Source organism: Pongo pygmaeus, chromosome 23 (assembly GCF_028885625.2).
Source record: "Pongo pygmaeus isolate AG05252 chromosome 23, NHGRI_mPonPyg2-v2.0_pri, whole genome shotgun sequence".
Classification (NCBI taxonomy): Eukaryota; Metazoa; Chordata; class Mammalia; order Primates; family Hominidae; genus Pongo; species Pongo pygmaeus.
This window is the reverse complement of record NC_085931.1, coordinates 51130470-51146818: the sequence shown is the minus strand read 5'-3', so window position 1 is coordinate 51146818 and position 16349 is coordinate 51130470. Positions and strand designations below refer to the sequence as shown.

The 16349-nt window shown below is 43.1% G+C and overlaps 1 protein-coding gene across 9 annotated transcripts in view; it reads right to left on the bottom strand.

Annotated features, from left to right (window-relative positions):
- TNRC6B (trinucleotide repeat containing adaptor 6B) overlaps positions 1 to 16349 on the bottom strand; it is a 285267-nt gene that overhangs the window by 125497 nt on the left and 143421 nt on the right. The window contains exon 1 of one of the 9 annotated variants that reach the window (XM_063662945.1): positions 26 to 2422. The exons of 7 other annotated variants lie outside the window; for them this stretch is intronic. The gene's annotated coding sequence lies outside the window, so the exon portion shown is untranslated. Of the gene's footprint in view, positions 1 to 25; positions 2423 to 16349 lie in introns of those variants that run through there. One more of the 9 variants, XM_063662946.1, reaches the window with a different exon arrangement.

The following is a 16349-nucleotide window of genomic DNA, read 5'->3' as shown; positions in this document are numbered from 1 at the left end:
ACATTTTTGCATTTTTATGACATACCTGGAAGAGATTAAAGCAGACGCAAGGAGTACTCTCATGAAGGTGACTTCTGTTACAGAAGGGCAAATGGCGGGACATGAAATGATGGAAAGAGCAAAGTGGGTCATAGAACCAGAAGCAACCCTGGTGGGAATCCATTAAGGGGGTGGGCCAGACCCTGGACGGGGGTAAGCCTGGCATGCTGTGACATATTAGGTCTTTGTGATGCAACAGTGTCCTGACACCTGGCTGGGAAGCACCCATAGCTTAGAACCAAAAACATGTTTTGTTTTGAGCTATCAGTTAAGTTTGCTCACCAACATGTGATCACCAATAACTACTTCTCTCTACTATACTCAACAAGACAGGCTGATGATCAGTGGCCAGCATTTTTTGGAATCTGCTAGTGAGCTAATGCAACCTGCAAGGCTGAAGCCCATTCAACACAGAACTTGGCCTTATCATAGTCTAAGACAATAGGCCTGAAGTCCTCCTCACTAAATTCAAATGTGTTAGGTCAAACATTAGTGAAAACCTGGGCAAGAAGGAAAGGGCTAGTAAGAAAAGACAAAATGTGTGGAAATAAGACGGATGGAAGCAATGCTGACAAGCTGTAACTTTGGAGATACCCAGTAGTGCAGACTCTGAGGTAGACGGTCAAGAGCAGAGTTCCTTCCACCTGCAGTTATCCCCTCCATGCAGTCTACTCCTGGCCCTCTTCCAGCAGGCACTCGACACATGGACTCCTCTGATACACCTTCAAGGACTAGGGATCCCTATGGCCAGTGACATGGAGGAAATATTTTGGTCTTCATGAAGCTATGAAGGTGTTTATCCAACACTGTGGGCTATGTATTTCAAAACTGAGAAACAAGTCATTTGTTATCTTGAGGCAACACATAAATCAGATTTATCTTAAAGGAAAGGGTTGTCTCTTTCTGAAAGATGGACTCCTGTTTGCTTCACAGTTTTCAAGCACATCTCCTGTCCTACATGCATTTATATATAGTTACAGCAGCAATGGTTTATTTACATTCCTCCACTGACTGCAGAAAACCACAATCTATTTGCAATTATAATACCCTAAAAACAAGTTATTTGATTCTTTCAAATGTGAAAAGTAACAAGTGGCAGCATTCTTGTTAAAAACTCATATAGAAAGCTGGTCATTTGCAAAACAGGTCTGCCAAAGGCAAAAAAAAAAAAAAAAAAAACCCACAAAAAACAAAAAAACAACAACACCACATACACATTTAGAGGTTGTAAAAGCCTATTATGGTTTTTTCAAGCAGGGTATACAGAAACAAAACATCAAATTAAATGACTTTAACTCAACTAGAAGTAGGAATTAATATTATTCCTTTCTCTGACATTCAAAACTCATCAGGCAAAGTTCTCAAAACATATTTTCTTGGCTTACACTACTTGAGACAAAAGTATTTCCTAGTGATTAACATTACATGACCCTTTCAAACCTGAGCAAAGCTCCCCTAACTATTCTAAAATGGTATTACAAATTGAGTATTCCTTATTGAAACGTCTGGGAACAGAAGTGTTTCAAACTTTTTCGGATTCTGAAATAGTTGCATGAAATTTACTGGTTAAGTATCCTGAATCTGAAAATCTGAAATCCAAAATACTCCAATGAGTACTCTCAGTATTGTGCTGGTGCTCAAAAAGTTTCAGATTTTGGAGCATTTTGGGTTCTAGAGCATTTTGGATTTTCAGATTTGGGATTCTCAACCTGTATTTGAAAATGGAGGCCGGGTGTGGTGGCTCACACCTCTAATCCCAGCTACTCAAGAGGCCGAGGTAGGAGGATCACTTGAGTCCCACCAGCCTGGGCAACACAGCGAGACCCTGTCTCTACAAAAAATAAAAAATTAGCCAGGTGTAGTAGTGTACGCCTGTAGTCCCAGCTACTCAGGAGGCTGAAGTGGGAAGATCACTTGAGCCCAGGAGGTCGAGGCTGCAGTAAGCCATGATCATGCCACTGCACTACAGCCTAGGTGACAGAGTGAGACCCTGTCTCAAAAAAAAAAAAAAAAAAGAAAGAAAAAGAAAAAGAAAATGCACCAATCACCACATAAAAACAACGTTAGTAGGCCAACCTTTGAGCAGAGAAAAATCTGAAAGTAAGCCAGTATTTATCTCATACTGCTCAAGTTCCAGCCCTATATGGCACAGACTTTCAGACATGTTCCCTATTCTCCATCTAGTTTTTCACAGCACTCTAACAGACTAACAAAGCCACTAAAAGCAAAACTTCACAACAGAAAGGTAGCCAAATTTTTTTTAAAGATTCTAAAGTGTAAGTGTGCAAAAATGTATACAAGGCAATTTTTAGATTTATAAAAGTACAAATGATAACCTAAACGTCCCTCAGTGGGAGCTACCATTTACCAGGTGCTTGCCATGTGCCACCCACAAGTATAGCACCCTACGTGTATCACCACGTGTGATGCTCACAACAGCTCTGTTAAATGGGGATGAGACACATCTCCAGACTGCAGATAAGGAGGCGGAGGCACAGCGAAGTTGAGTAAGACTTCAGCACAGTTGCTGGCAGGGCTGGGATACGAATATAGAGCTTGAGCTCCCACCACCATCACATTCCACTGCCTCTCATGAGAGGGAACTTAAAGAAATGATGGCTTCTCCAAATAACACAAAGCCATGCAGCTCTAGTGGCAGGGGTTCTGACTGATGACCATTGTAATTCCCAGGAATACAGTGTGCCTGTGCCTAGCATATCATAAATACTCAATATGACCTACAACATATATTACATATACATTCATACATACATAAATAAAATACTTAAAAGGGGAGGCTAAAATAAGAAATAGTGAACATTTAATTTTATGTACTTCTCACGATTTAAATTTTAGGCAAGAATATTACTTTTTAGCCGGGCGCGGTGGCTCACGCCTGTAATCCCAGCACTTTGGGAGGCTGAGGTGGGCAGATCACCTGTGGTCAGGAGTTCGAGACCAGCCTGGCTAACATGATGAAACCCCGTCTCTACTAAAAATACAAAAAATTAGCTGGGCTTGGGGGTGCACGCCTGTAATCCCAGCTACTCGGGAGGCTGAGGCAGGAGAAATGCTTGAACCTGGCAGGCAGAAGTTGTAGTGAGCCGAGATCATGCCACTGCACTTCAGCTTGGGCAACAAGAGTGAAACTCTTGTCGCAAAAAAAATAAAAAAAGAATATTACTTTTTAAATTATTTTAAAATTTTGAAACAATCTCAAACTTATGGAAATTTGCAAGAATAGTACAAAGAACTGTCTCTCCCCAGAACCATTGAGGGGAAGTTGCCAACTTGAGGCCCCGTCACCCTGAATACTTTAGTATGTGTTTTCCCAAAAAACAAAACCAAATCACTAGGCCAGGGACTGTGGCTCACACCTGCAAACCCAGCACTTTGAGAGGCCGAGTCGGGTGGATCACTTGAAGTCAGGAGTTCAAGACCAGCCTGGCCAACATGGTGAAACCCAATCTCTATTAAAAATACAAAAATTAGTCAGGTATGGTGGCACATGCCTGTAATCCCAGCTAGTCGGGAGGCTAAGGCATCATGAAAATCGTTTGAACCCAGAAGGCAGAGGTTGCAGTGAGCTGAGATCGTGCCACCGCAGCACTCCAGCCTGGGCGAGAGAGCCAGGCTCTGTCTCAAAACAAAAACAACAACAACAAAAACCAAACCACAGTCCTATATAACCATAATACAACCATCACAATCAGAACATTAACGCTGATACATTCCTATCATTAAATCCTCAAGCCCCATGCAAGCTTCGTCACCCGTCCTACCAATAGCCTTTATAGTAAAAAGATCGAGGTCAGAATCACATGTTGCATTTAGTTGACATGTCTCTTTAGTCTCCTTCAGTTTAGAATCATTCTTTGGTCTTGCTTTGACTTTCACAACCATGAAATTTTTGAGGATCACAGGCCAGTTATTTTGTAGAATGTCACTCCAACCAGGTTTGTCTATCATTTCCTCATAATTGATTGAGGTCATGTGCCTTGGCAGGAATACTGCAGAGGGAATGGTGTGTTCTCTTTACATCCTAGCAGGTGGCATGATTTCAATTTGTTCCACTGCTGCGATTACCTGGTTAAGGTGGCGTCTGCCAGGCCTCTCCATTGGAAAGTTGCTCTTTTTCTCCTTTGTAATCATTAAGTATTTTTGAAGAGGTACTTTGAAATTTAGAGAACCCATTCTTCAAATGCTGAATTAATTGATAAGTCCATACATAGGTTTTCTTACAAAGTAGGTGAAGCTGTGTGAGAACCCTTAGTTTTCTTTTTTATTCAGCAGGTTCTAATCCATGACTTATTCAGCAGGTTCTAATCCATGACTATCACTTCTCAAATTTTGAAATTAACTGATTTGGCCAGTGGGAATCCCTTCAAACTGACTCTGGGTCCTTTTGGCATGTTTTCATCACTCTTTGAAGACTTCTTTGCTTTCTAACCCAAGATGTTCCAGGCTCATGTTAAACATTCCTGCTTCAATCCTATAATCAGCCATTTCTCCAAGCAGCTGGGGTTCCTTTTAGTGGAAAACGGGATATAGAAGCCAAGATCTAGAAACCTGAAACACTCATTGCTATTGGAATATTGCTGTTCCCAGGCACCCTCCCCTTCTACTATGAACAGAACTAGGAAACAGATGTGCGTATGTATGTGCACACACATATGTATATAAATACACATACATGCATGCCTTTTGCAAAGATTTTATTGCTATTTTTATCGGTCCTTATTAAAATCCATGCATTCACACCAATACTTCTGATGCCGATCTAGCATCACAGGGTTAATTCTAGCTGTTTCCTTTCCAATATCTGTAACGTTCTTCAACAGTGAGAGCTGCTGGGGGCCATTATCCTGAACATACTTATTTCATCAATCCTCCTATATTCAACCAATCAATACAGGAAGGGCATCCCAGAAGCAATGGATGCCCTTCTCACCTCTCCTGGGCTCTGACACAGCACACCAGACCCTCCCTCCTCATCCTACTCAGGCTCTGATACCCCTGGCCAGGCCAACACCTTGCTGAGCCCACTTAATAGCCTCTAGGACTGAACTGTTCAGGAAGGAAAAGAGAGAGAAAAGAACACTTTTAAAATTAAAAATAATTAATTTAAAATGTATTTTTAAAAGAATATCAGTTAAGTTAGAACTCGTAATAATTCAGAGAGCCAAACTAAAGTTCAACTTTGCATCATCTATGAAGAACAGGTTTGCTAAGTAAATTAATAGTGTAAACAAGCTTGTAACCCAGATATTTAACCTACTTAAGAAAACTAATTGTTTTCAAGCACTTTAAAATCACTGGGCATGTACTTGCCTTTAATTATTGTCTAATTACAAATGACTTCTATTTTCTTTGTTACAGCTTTGATAAACCTTCTGATTATGCTTTAAGAATTACAACTTAAACTCAATACAGTTTAGATCCTTTAAAAATGTCTTTATTAATCAATTGGTTTTTCAATTAATCACCTGAAATAAACTTTTTAACCATTCAGTGATTTTTCTTTTTTAGTTAATCTGTCATGTTGCTTAAAAAGAAAAAATGGGCCAAGCATTGTGGCTTATGCCTGTAATCCTAGCACTTTGGGAGGCTGAGGTGGGAGAATCACTTGAGCCCAGAAGTTCAAGACCAGCCTGAGCAGCATAGGGAGACCCTGTCTCTGTTAAAATAAGTTTTTCTAATTAGCCAGGCGTGGTGGCTCATGCCTGTAGTCCCAATTACTTGCGTGGCTGAGACAGGAGGATCTCAGCTTGAGCCCAGAAGGTCGAGGCTGCAGTGAACTATGAATCACACCACTGCACTCCAACCTGGGCAACAGAACAAGACTTGTCTAAAAAAAAAAAAAAGAAAGAAAAAAGAAAAACGCTTTTTGGCTGGGTGCGGTGGCTCATGCCTGTAATCTCAGCACTTTGGGAGGCTGAGGGGGGTAGATCATGAGGTCAGGAGCTTGAGAACAGCCTGGCCAACATAGTGAAACCCCGTCTCTACTAAAAATACAAAAAATCAGCCTGGGTATGGTGGCAGGCACCTGTAATCCCAGCTACTTGGGAGGCTGAAGCAGGAGAATCGCTTGAACCCGGGAGGTGGAGGTTGCAGTGAGCTGAGATCAAGCCATGTGCTGTGCTCCAGCGAGGGGCAACAGTATGAGACTCTGTCTCAAAAAAAAAAAAAAAAAGAAAAACACCTTTCAGCAGCCAGCCAGGGATGCTCCCAAAGACCTCCTATTCTGCACACCATCAGCACAGTCTCATTCTCCTGTTGTTTATCATGAATGCAGTGCTGAGGATACCACAAAGCCAGCAGCCGTTCCCGTCATCTGCATCCGTATTTTAAGACACTCCACTTTATAATACAGGGATTCAACCAATTAATTAGCAAATCATTCTGCACTGTGTTTAAGGCAGCTTGGGAAGAGAAGAAAATTTTGGTGGAGCTACAGCACCCAGTTCCTCCACCTCCTCATGTGTACATGGCTGCAGCCTGGTCACTGAGCTGTCAGCACTCCTTTTTTCTTATGAAGATAAAACCATCCTCCACATCACGTTGTCGGGAGGACTAAATGAGGTAATGGAAGTGTGTGCAGCATAATAGGCACTTAATGAATCAGTTCATGTCCCTTCCCCCCCACCAGAGCCTTATGGAAAAACTCAGCATGACTCAGAGCAATGTTTTAAAATTTGGTTACACAGAACCTCAGAGAGAAGCTACTGCAGAGTACAGGTCATAACTGCGAGCCTGAACCGCGTCTGCCCTATCACTGCCCCTGACCCAAACAAAGGGAAACCAGAAAAAAACACCAGCAAGAGTTCCATAATCTAAAAATGAGCAACCAACTCATCCCTGCCTCAGGAGAATAGAAATATTCTAGGAGAAAGAAATGAAGAACAAATAAGCTGTTTTTTCTACCCTGACTTCCAAATAAAGGTGCCAACAAGTCCTAGAGACTCCAACGAGGCCCAGTTTTAGGGTCCCGGACCACTGAGGCACTCATTTATTCAGTGGTAGGTTATCTGGTTTTTACCTCTAGATCTATTAAGTACCAGTAACTATTAGGATTTAACATGTGATAGAAGAAGATCACATTATTAAAAATCCATTAGAAAGCCCCACCTCTACAAAAAAATTAGCCGGGCATGGCGGTGGAGCCTGTAGCCCCAGCTACTCTGGTAGCTGAGATGGAAGGACTGCTTGAGCCCGGTAGGTTGAGGCTGAGATTGTGACATTGTACTCCAACAGACTGAGACCCTGTCTCAAAAAAAGAAAAAGAAATCCATTAGAGGTAAGCAATTTTTAAAATCAAAGGTGTTAACAATATGATGCAGTATGGGCCAACCTAGCAGTGTATTAAAAAGAAAAAAAAAGGCCAGACGCAGTGGCTCACGCCTGTAATCCCAGCACTTTCGGAGGCTGAGGCAGGTGGATCACAAGGTCAGGAGATCGAGACCATACTGGCTAACATGGTGAAACCCTGTCTCTACTAAAAATACAAACAAACAAAAAAAATTAGCTGGGCGTGGTGGCGGGCGCCTGTAGTCCTAGCTGCTGGGGAGGCTGAGGCAGGAGAATGGTGTGAACCTGGGAGGCGGAGCTTGCAGTGAGCTGATATTGCACCACTGCACTCCAGCCTGGGTGACAGGGCGAGACTCCATCTCAACAAAACAAAACAAAACAAAACAAAATAAGGCTGAGGATGGTGGCTCATGCCTATAATCCCAGCACCTTGGGAGGCAAAGGCAGGAGGATTGCCTGAGTTCAGCAGTTTGAGACCAGCCTGGGCAACATATCAAGGCCCCGTCTCTACAGAAAAATTTAGCCAGGTGTGGTGGTGTGCACCTGTAGTCCTAACTACTTGGCAGGCTAACCCAGGAGGATTGTTTGGCTCAAGTCTGAGGCTGTAGTGAGCTGAGATCGTGCCATTGCACTCCAGCCTGGGTGACAGAGCAAAGCCCTGTCTCTAATAAATTAAAAAAAAAAGAAGATGACGACAAAGGCAAAAAAGCTAGTCCCTAATAGTGAACCAAGCAGAGCTGGAAAGGTCCCAGCAGGTTAGACATTTCAAACACGTGGCCTCAAAAGAAAACACTGGGATCAGGAATGAATCTAAGAATTCTCAGTAAATAATGCCAGATGATCTATTTGCTCTATATTTTCAATATCTGAAATATCTAAACTTCCTTGGCATGTAAGATGATGTTGTTTTGGTGTGTTGTTTCTTTTAAAACCATTATAATTTGTTTACATCCAAGAAAATATAGTGGCAATCCTTCCAAATTGCCTCAAGAGCAAAGCCAGACATTTAAAAAATGCAAACAAAAATGGTACCATGAATATACATTGTTGTCTCTGCAAATAATTCTTCTTCACACAGAAGGATAAAGCTGTCTGCATGTGTCATTTGCAAAGCCTCTGTGCTTCCAAACAGCCTCCAAGCAAAATTTAAAGGAGGGCTCCCAGCAAAATTTAAAGCAGGTCTCCCCTGGGTTTACAAAGGGCCTAGACCCTGAGTGATACATCACAGGACTCAGATGTCCTCCCCAAACCACTGCAGACACACCAGTGTTCTGCAGCAGGAAACACCAGTTCCCCTCCTTTTAGGGACCATAGTGCCTAAAAGTCTCCCCTTCCCCAAGCTGGTGGAGGGGCCAGCCACTCTGGCTTTTCTTCTCTATTGGTGGGGGGAGGACAAGTAAACACAGAAGCTGCTACAGCTCAGAGAATTCACAGGCTGATTGCATTTAAAGCCTTCCCCAGTTGTGAGATGTTAGGCATTCTTTGTTTCCTATTAAAGGACATTCAAGCATGTGCAAAGCAGGTGGGGAAAACTAAGAGTTCTGTATCAAGGACACTGCTACCTGAAATACAGATATTTCTTCTAAAAGGGAGGAGACAGTTCACAGCCCCCTTCCACACCACGCCAAATATTTCTTCTGGAAGGAAAGCTGGCCCAGCAACTTCAGGAAGCTACTGCAATGCTACCTGGCCTGGGAGAAGTATTTTGTCTGGTTTCTTCCTAGGGCAGAATACCATAATGCCCAAGCACAGAAGCTCAGCAGCCGAGGCCATTGGGGTCACTTCCTACCTGTGTAGCCTCAGGCAACACAGTCTCTCCGCACCAGCTCACAGGGTCTTCATGAAGATGAAATGAGTTAGCACAGGTAAAGCATGCAGGACGCTCTGCCCGGGGTTCACCACAGGAAGTGCTATCTTCAGCCCTTCCAAGATGTAAATTCCCACCTCCTCCAACCCAGACTCCTTCTTCTTTTCCTTTTCTTCAGACCATTTGCCTGCCCCTGGTTCTTTTATTCTCAACCTAACACGCACTGTCATGCATATTCACCAGCATTCTCCAAAGACCTTGCCCCCTGGTTATCCCACACTACTTTTCTAAGCCTATCCTCACGCAACCTCAGACAAACCCCGACTCCAACTAACTGTGTTCTTCACCTTCCCTTGCTGGGAAAAAAAAAACCCTGCGCAGCCACAGATCACTGCAATTACATATAACGCATCTCCTCTCTCAGTGAAGCTCTTAGGGCTGGCAGCCGGTTCTCTTTGCAGTCTTTCTTTTTTTTTTTTGGAAGGCGGGTGGCGCTGTTCCACATGTTTTATCTTACTTCAAGTTCTTTTTCCCACTCAGACTTCACCTCCTATTCCTACTTTACAGAAACAGTGAATGCTTCCCAGGAGAACTCCCTCAAACACCCTTCCCTCCATTTCCATATTTACTTTTCCTTCTCTGAGGCTAACCTGTCATCTAGGCAGCAAATCTCTCCCCATGCCTCAGGTCTCTTCTCTGCGGGGAGATTTTTCTCCCCAGGATATCCTCTCTTCCAGGTATAAGTCAACCAATTTTATCAAGTGCCTACGGAGTGCCAGGCTGCAGTCCACAGATGATGGAGGTAGAGCTCATCCTCACCTTCAATGCTTACCTCTCGGCTAGCTCCTTCCTATTTGTGCTTCAGAAGGGAAGCCCAACCAGGGCAGCATTTTTCAATCTATTTTTGCTCACTGCTTTATCCCCAGAGACCAGCATAGCTCCTGGAGCATATGATGCACTCCATAATTATTTGCTGAGTTGTTTCAAGTCATCTTTGATTCACTTATTCATTCAACAAATGCTCACTGAGCACCCTCTGTCAGAAGCTGTGCAGGTCCTGGGGTGACACTGATGAACACTGTGAGTTTCTGCTGGAGAGCTGCTCAACGTATTGCCAGGGAGAGACCCAAAAACCCATGAGGAGACTTTGCCATGCGACAACAAGAAGCAGGATGAACAATGTGCTCGGCTGCTGGGACTCACTGCAGCTTGATGGATGCCAGTGCTCCTCAAGGCCAAATCTAACTGCCCTCATTCAATTCAGGGCTTCCCAAGCTGACCGCTGGGGCGCCGGCCCTAAAATCCTTCCTTTTCGGGTTTCTCTTGCACCCTCCTTTTTCCTGTTCTCACCCTGCTCCTCTGAGCAACTCCTAAGGGAGCACTGTCACTCCCATGGCCTAAAGGACCACCTCTGTACGCAAGTAAATGGCTCCCAAGCTTCTGCCTTGAGCTCCAGACCCTTATTTCTGCCTGCCAAGTTATATTAAATGTCTGGCAAATCTAAACATGTCCAAAGCCAAACACATTGCCTTCTACTCCTGCTGTTCATCCCACCACATAGCCCAAACCCCTGCTCTACTCACTGACCGCCTACCCCAATTCGTGGCATCATCCCTTCCCCCAGCCTGGGGCTGATCTAGGACCCCTCCCTCTTTCTCACCATAGCTGATGGACTCACTCCACTTCAGAAGCAGCTAGAAAATCTGGTCTTTACTTTTTTTTTGAGGCAGAGTCTTGCTCAGTTGCCTAGGCAGGAATGCAGTGGCTCGATCTCGGCTCACTGCAGCCTCCATCTCCTGGATTCAAGCGATTCTCATGCCTCAGACTCCAGAGTAGCTGGGACTACAGGTGTGCACCACCATGCGTGGCTAATTTTTGTATTTTTAGTAGAGATGGGGTTTCACTACGTTGGCTAGGCTGTCTCGAACTCCCGACCTAGGGTGATCCACCCGCCTTAGCCTCCCAAAGTGCTGGGATTACAGGCACGAACCACCGCACCCGGCCTGGTCTTTCCATCTTTATGGTCACTACCTTAATTTATGTTCTCCACTTGTCTCTCTTGCTTTGACTGCCTGTTCCTTCCACCGGATCCTTAACATGAAAATCAGTGGAGGCAAGTTTAGTTTTTAAAACTGCTTTCTATGGGATAAAATCCAAATTTCTGGGCCAGGCATAGTTGCTCACACCTGTAATCACAGCTGGGTCTTATCTCAGCACTTTGGGAGGGCAAGGTGGGAAAATCACTTGAGGTCAGGAGTTCGAGACCAGGCTAGGCAAAAAAGCAAGATCCTATCTCTAAAAAATAAAAATAGGCTGGCGCGGTGGCTCACGTCTGTAAGGCAGGTGGATTACTTGAGGTCAGGAGTTTGAGACCAGCCTGGCCAACACGGCGAAACCCCGTCTCTACTAAAAATACAAAAATTAGCTGGGCATGGTGGTGCATGCCTGTAATCCCAGCTACTGGGGAGGCTGAGGTAAAAGAATTGCTTGAACCCGGGAGGTGGAGGTTGCAGTGAGCTGAGATTGTGCCACTGCACTCCAGCCTCAGCAACAGAATGAGACTCTGTCTCTAAATAAATAAATAAATAAATAAGCTGGCCATGATGGCACACATTTGCAGTCTTAGCTACCCAGGAGGCTGAGGCAGGAGGATCACTTGAGCCCAGGAGTTCAAGGTCACAGTGAGCTATGATCACACTATTGCACTCCAGCCTGGATGACAGGGTGAGAACCTGTCTTGTTTAAAAAAATAAAAATAAAACAAATTTCTTAGAATACAAAACCAATCAAACTACAACTCCAAGCTACCCTTTCGCTCTCCTCCAAAGAGTTAACCCTTGGGCCTCACTACTATCTCACCATTTCCCACTCTTCCACTCACTCCCTAACTCTGTCCTTGTTTATTCTATTTCTTCTGCCTGAAATAGAGCAGGGAAGAGACCTGGGAAACACCCAATTCCAGTAATAACAATAATGAAAACAGTAGCTAACACTGACCCAAGCAACATGTTAAACACCTGAAACAAGTTCTCACTGAATCTTCACGATCAGTCTTCGAGGTGGGTACTATTACTATCCCCTTATTTTACCAATGAGAAAACCGGGGCACACAAGATGGCACAGCTGCTCAACACTGGGCTGATCTGATCACACAGCTGTCCTGACTTCAGAACCTCAGTTCTTAACCACTCCACCACACCAAGCGACTCCCATCTGCCCATTAAGACCCAGCTCAGATGTTTCCTCCTTTGGGGAGACTTTCCTATTCCCTTCCTCTTCTCTATCCTCGAGGATCCCGCAGCGCCGTCTTTATTACGGGCAGCCTCTTTGTGTGTCTGTCTGTTTACATTACTGGTTGAGTTCCAAAGATAAAAACTAGGTCTTTTTACCTTCTTATTCCCAGCACTATACAGTGCTCAACATATTAGATTTGCTCAATAAATACTGATGCAGTAAACACATCTTTCCAATCACACAGGACCTAGATTATACCAAGCTCCAATTCAAGTCCACCACAGCTAACCATAACCTCTCCTCCCCAACACCCAACACAGCTAACCATAACCTCTCCTCCCCAACACCCGACACAGCTAACCGTAACCTCTCCTCCCCAACACCCAACACAGCTAACCATAACCTCTCCTCCCCAACACCCGACACAGCTAACCATAACCTCTCCTCCCCAACACCCGACACAGCTAACCATAACCTCTCCTCTCCTCCCCTCTCTGCCCCAGCACTCTTCGAAAAGGAGAAAGAGCAGGCCTTGCTGGGGCAGCCACTCCCACAACCAGCTGATAGCATTATCACACCAGGGCAGGCCAGAGAGCTGCTGGCCATGGCCCTCTGATTACAGGAGTAAAGTGCATCCAAGAAGCACTTTCTCTCCCTGAGACAGGGACAGAGGGGACATTTGATGTGGGGTTGCCAGATTTAAGGTCTCTGTCATTTAAAATGCAACAGCAGATGATGGACATAAAAATTAAAATGTATATAATATGATAGAAAATCTGCCATGGCCATTTTCATAATTCATGAAGAGCCAACAGGTTAAAATGTATACAAGTAACACAGATACGTAAGTTTTATAACCTACTTGCCGTTTTACATAACCACCAAGACTGAATCACATAAATTTTGCTGTAAGTTTTGAGTACTATTCCAGATGCTACAACTGCTCAGCACCTAATGGAGTGGGCTTGGTTTTTCTTTTTTCAGACACTAATGTAGAATGGTTATCTGCTCACAGTATATTCAGATGGAACAAAGTAATTTTTTAAAAGGATGAGTCATGAAATCATTATCTCGGTAGTCAATAAATAAGAATGAAGGAAGGTAGTCCCAGACTTGAAATAAGGTTTATTCCTATGAGTGAGGCTAATAAAACCAGCAAGCACATAGTTAATTGTAATACATACTAACAGATGGTCTATAATTAGGATGTGGTTCCCAAATGCCAAACTTTAGCACCTGTGATGATCTGTGGGAAAAAGGAAACAATGTAATCATTTTCATAAAGCTTTATTCAATTTAATGAGACGGCTCTTATTCTGAGACTGTTCATTCTACTTTTTTGTTAAAATTTTTTTTTCTTTGAAATGATGGTAACAAATGGTAAGTTTCAAAAATGCCTTTACTTGGCAAATTTCAAACCAGTAACTCATGATGGACCCCAATGTGTCTTTTTCAACCTTACAGTTCCCTGAAACCGAAGTCTGGGAACCAACATATTAAAGTGTTTGAAGAGACCTGGGAAACACCCAATTCCAGTTTGCTTAAGACGCAGTTTTAGAAAGGGATAATTGAAATGGAAAGCTAATCAAGCATTTCCCCAAGTGGACACTAAAAAACAAAAACCTGGCACTTTGAAGATTTTATATACACATCACTAAGATTTCCAATGCAAATTCCCATCTTAAAGACGCTAAGAAATCCTGTAGCAAAGAAAGGCCAGTTTAATTCTGTTTAATTAGGAAAGAAACCTTTTTTTTTTGGGCAGACAAATCTATTAGTACCCCAACAAACAGTGGGAAATGCTGAACTAATCAAATGTACTGAAGTGTGTTCTGAAAACAGAACATATTACTAGTTGAGAGATGTGCCTTCGTGAAACCTGGAAGCTGAAAGACAGCACAGCAGTGTTTTCCATAAGGCTTTTCCAAAAGAGAATACATAATCTGGTAGCTACAAAGGTGTTTCCCACTTCAGTTTCTCTAATATCTGGGGGAGAAAGTATAAACACATATTCATTTCTCAATATAAATATTATCAATAGCCACTTCTCAGTATGGATGGCCAATTCGGTTTGATCAGAATGAGATCCCCTGGACAGGGAAGACAACACTCTGGGCATCGAAAATATCCATCTTCTACATGCTGAAGTAACAAATTAACATTTTTTTAAAGTCACTAACAAATCTGGTTGATATGATAACTGAGTGGGACTGATAAATGATTTAGACCAGCAAAAGTGGGGATCATATGCTGAAATGGGGCAACTCATGAGTAGTGCCTTCTAAATGTTTTGAAATCATGGTAAGACAACCCTCAGTGATCATTAAATCAATTTAGTGGGTTGGAATTAGCTTGTTAGTGTTTTGTTCTGTACCATACAAAGTGGACTTAAAAGACTGTATCTGACTACATACACTTATTATCAGAAAGTAAATACTTCTGCTTCAGCGTAAACATTCACATGTCTATGGGTTTCAATACAAATTGAATTTTTTATAGTAGAGCCAATCAAAAAGTTTAAAAGCCACTGTTCTAAGCTACCTAATTATCTAACTTCAGTTTATAAATGGGAACTTCTTGGCATTAAAAGAACAGCAATTATTTTCTGTAAGCAGAGGGGTAAAGGAAACAACGGCAAGAAGAGGCAACAACTGATCACAAGCTTCACTGCCCTGGGATCCTAGGGAGGAGCGCACGCGATCACCTGCTAGATCTCTGACCTTATTAAGTCATTAAAGGGCATTATTTCTGCTCACCACTATACAGTCTGGTTTTTATAAAGGCATAAATGAATAACCAAAATGCACTTCTAAAGAAAAACAAAAATGTAAGAAGTCATAATGACTAAACAAACAAAAAACAAGGTTGAATAGCTGATATCCCAAACTCTGACAGGGCACTTCACAGAAAAATAAGCTTCTCTATGTCAACTGAAATGAAATTATGTAGTAACCAAAAATCAGCACTTACTCTCTCCAGTGTGAACAAGGTTTGATTCCAAGCAGGATTCAAGATCATTTCTTTATTTTATTTTTTTTTTTGAGACACAGTGTTGCTTTGTCGCCCAGGCTGGAGTGCAACGGTGTGATCTTGGCTCACTGCAACCTCCGCCTCCAAGGTTCAAGTGATTCTCTTACCTCAGCCTCCCAAGTGGCTGGGATTACAGGCGCCCAACTAATTTTTTGTATTTTTAGTAGAGACGAGGTTTCACCATGTTGGCCAGGCTGCTCTCAAACTCCTGACCTCAGGTGATCCACTCGCCTCGGCCTCCCAAAGTGCTGGGACTACAGGCATGAGCCACCATGCCCAGCCAGATTCAAGATCTTTTCTATCTTTACTGGTTATCACTTAGACGGTCTAGTTGACAGCTGCAAAGCAGTCTCAATCAATGAGATAATTAAATGAAAGTCTTTGAACCTGCTTTTTATAAACTGAAAAAACTCACCCGTATTTAGTAAATATGTGTTCAATTGGCCCAGGATGGCAAAAAGTACACAGTGAGTGTGACAATCTGGGGCTAAACGGCCTGCACATCACTCGCACATCACTCGAGAAAAGTGAGATAAGAAAAGTGAGAGACAAGCACAAGATAATTAGCCTGGTGGCAACCTCTCCCACCTCACACCTCCACCACACAGGGAGGCTGGGACACTGACTTAAAACAATCCTAATTTCATCCCCCCACCTGAAGCCACCACCTCACTGACTCCAGGGAGTGCAAAAGAAACTCACAAACAGGAACAGGAACGCTCCCACCCCTCCTGCTGGATCTGTTTTTAAGTGTAAGCCTCTACACCAAGCATTTCAGAAACATGGCACAAAACAGTATGTTTAGGAACTTCTACCAATGTACCATTCTGCTGACTGTAGCCCAAACACTATTTCAAATTCTGGAATCTGTGCACTTTCAAAAAAGTTTGTCTCCTCACATTCAAAATTAGAGATTTGACCCTTCTAATTC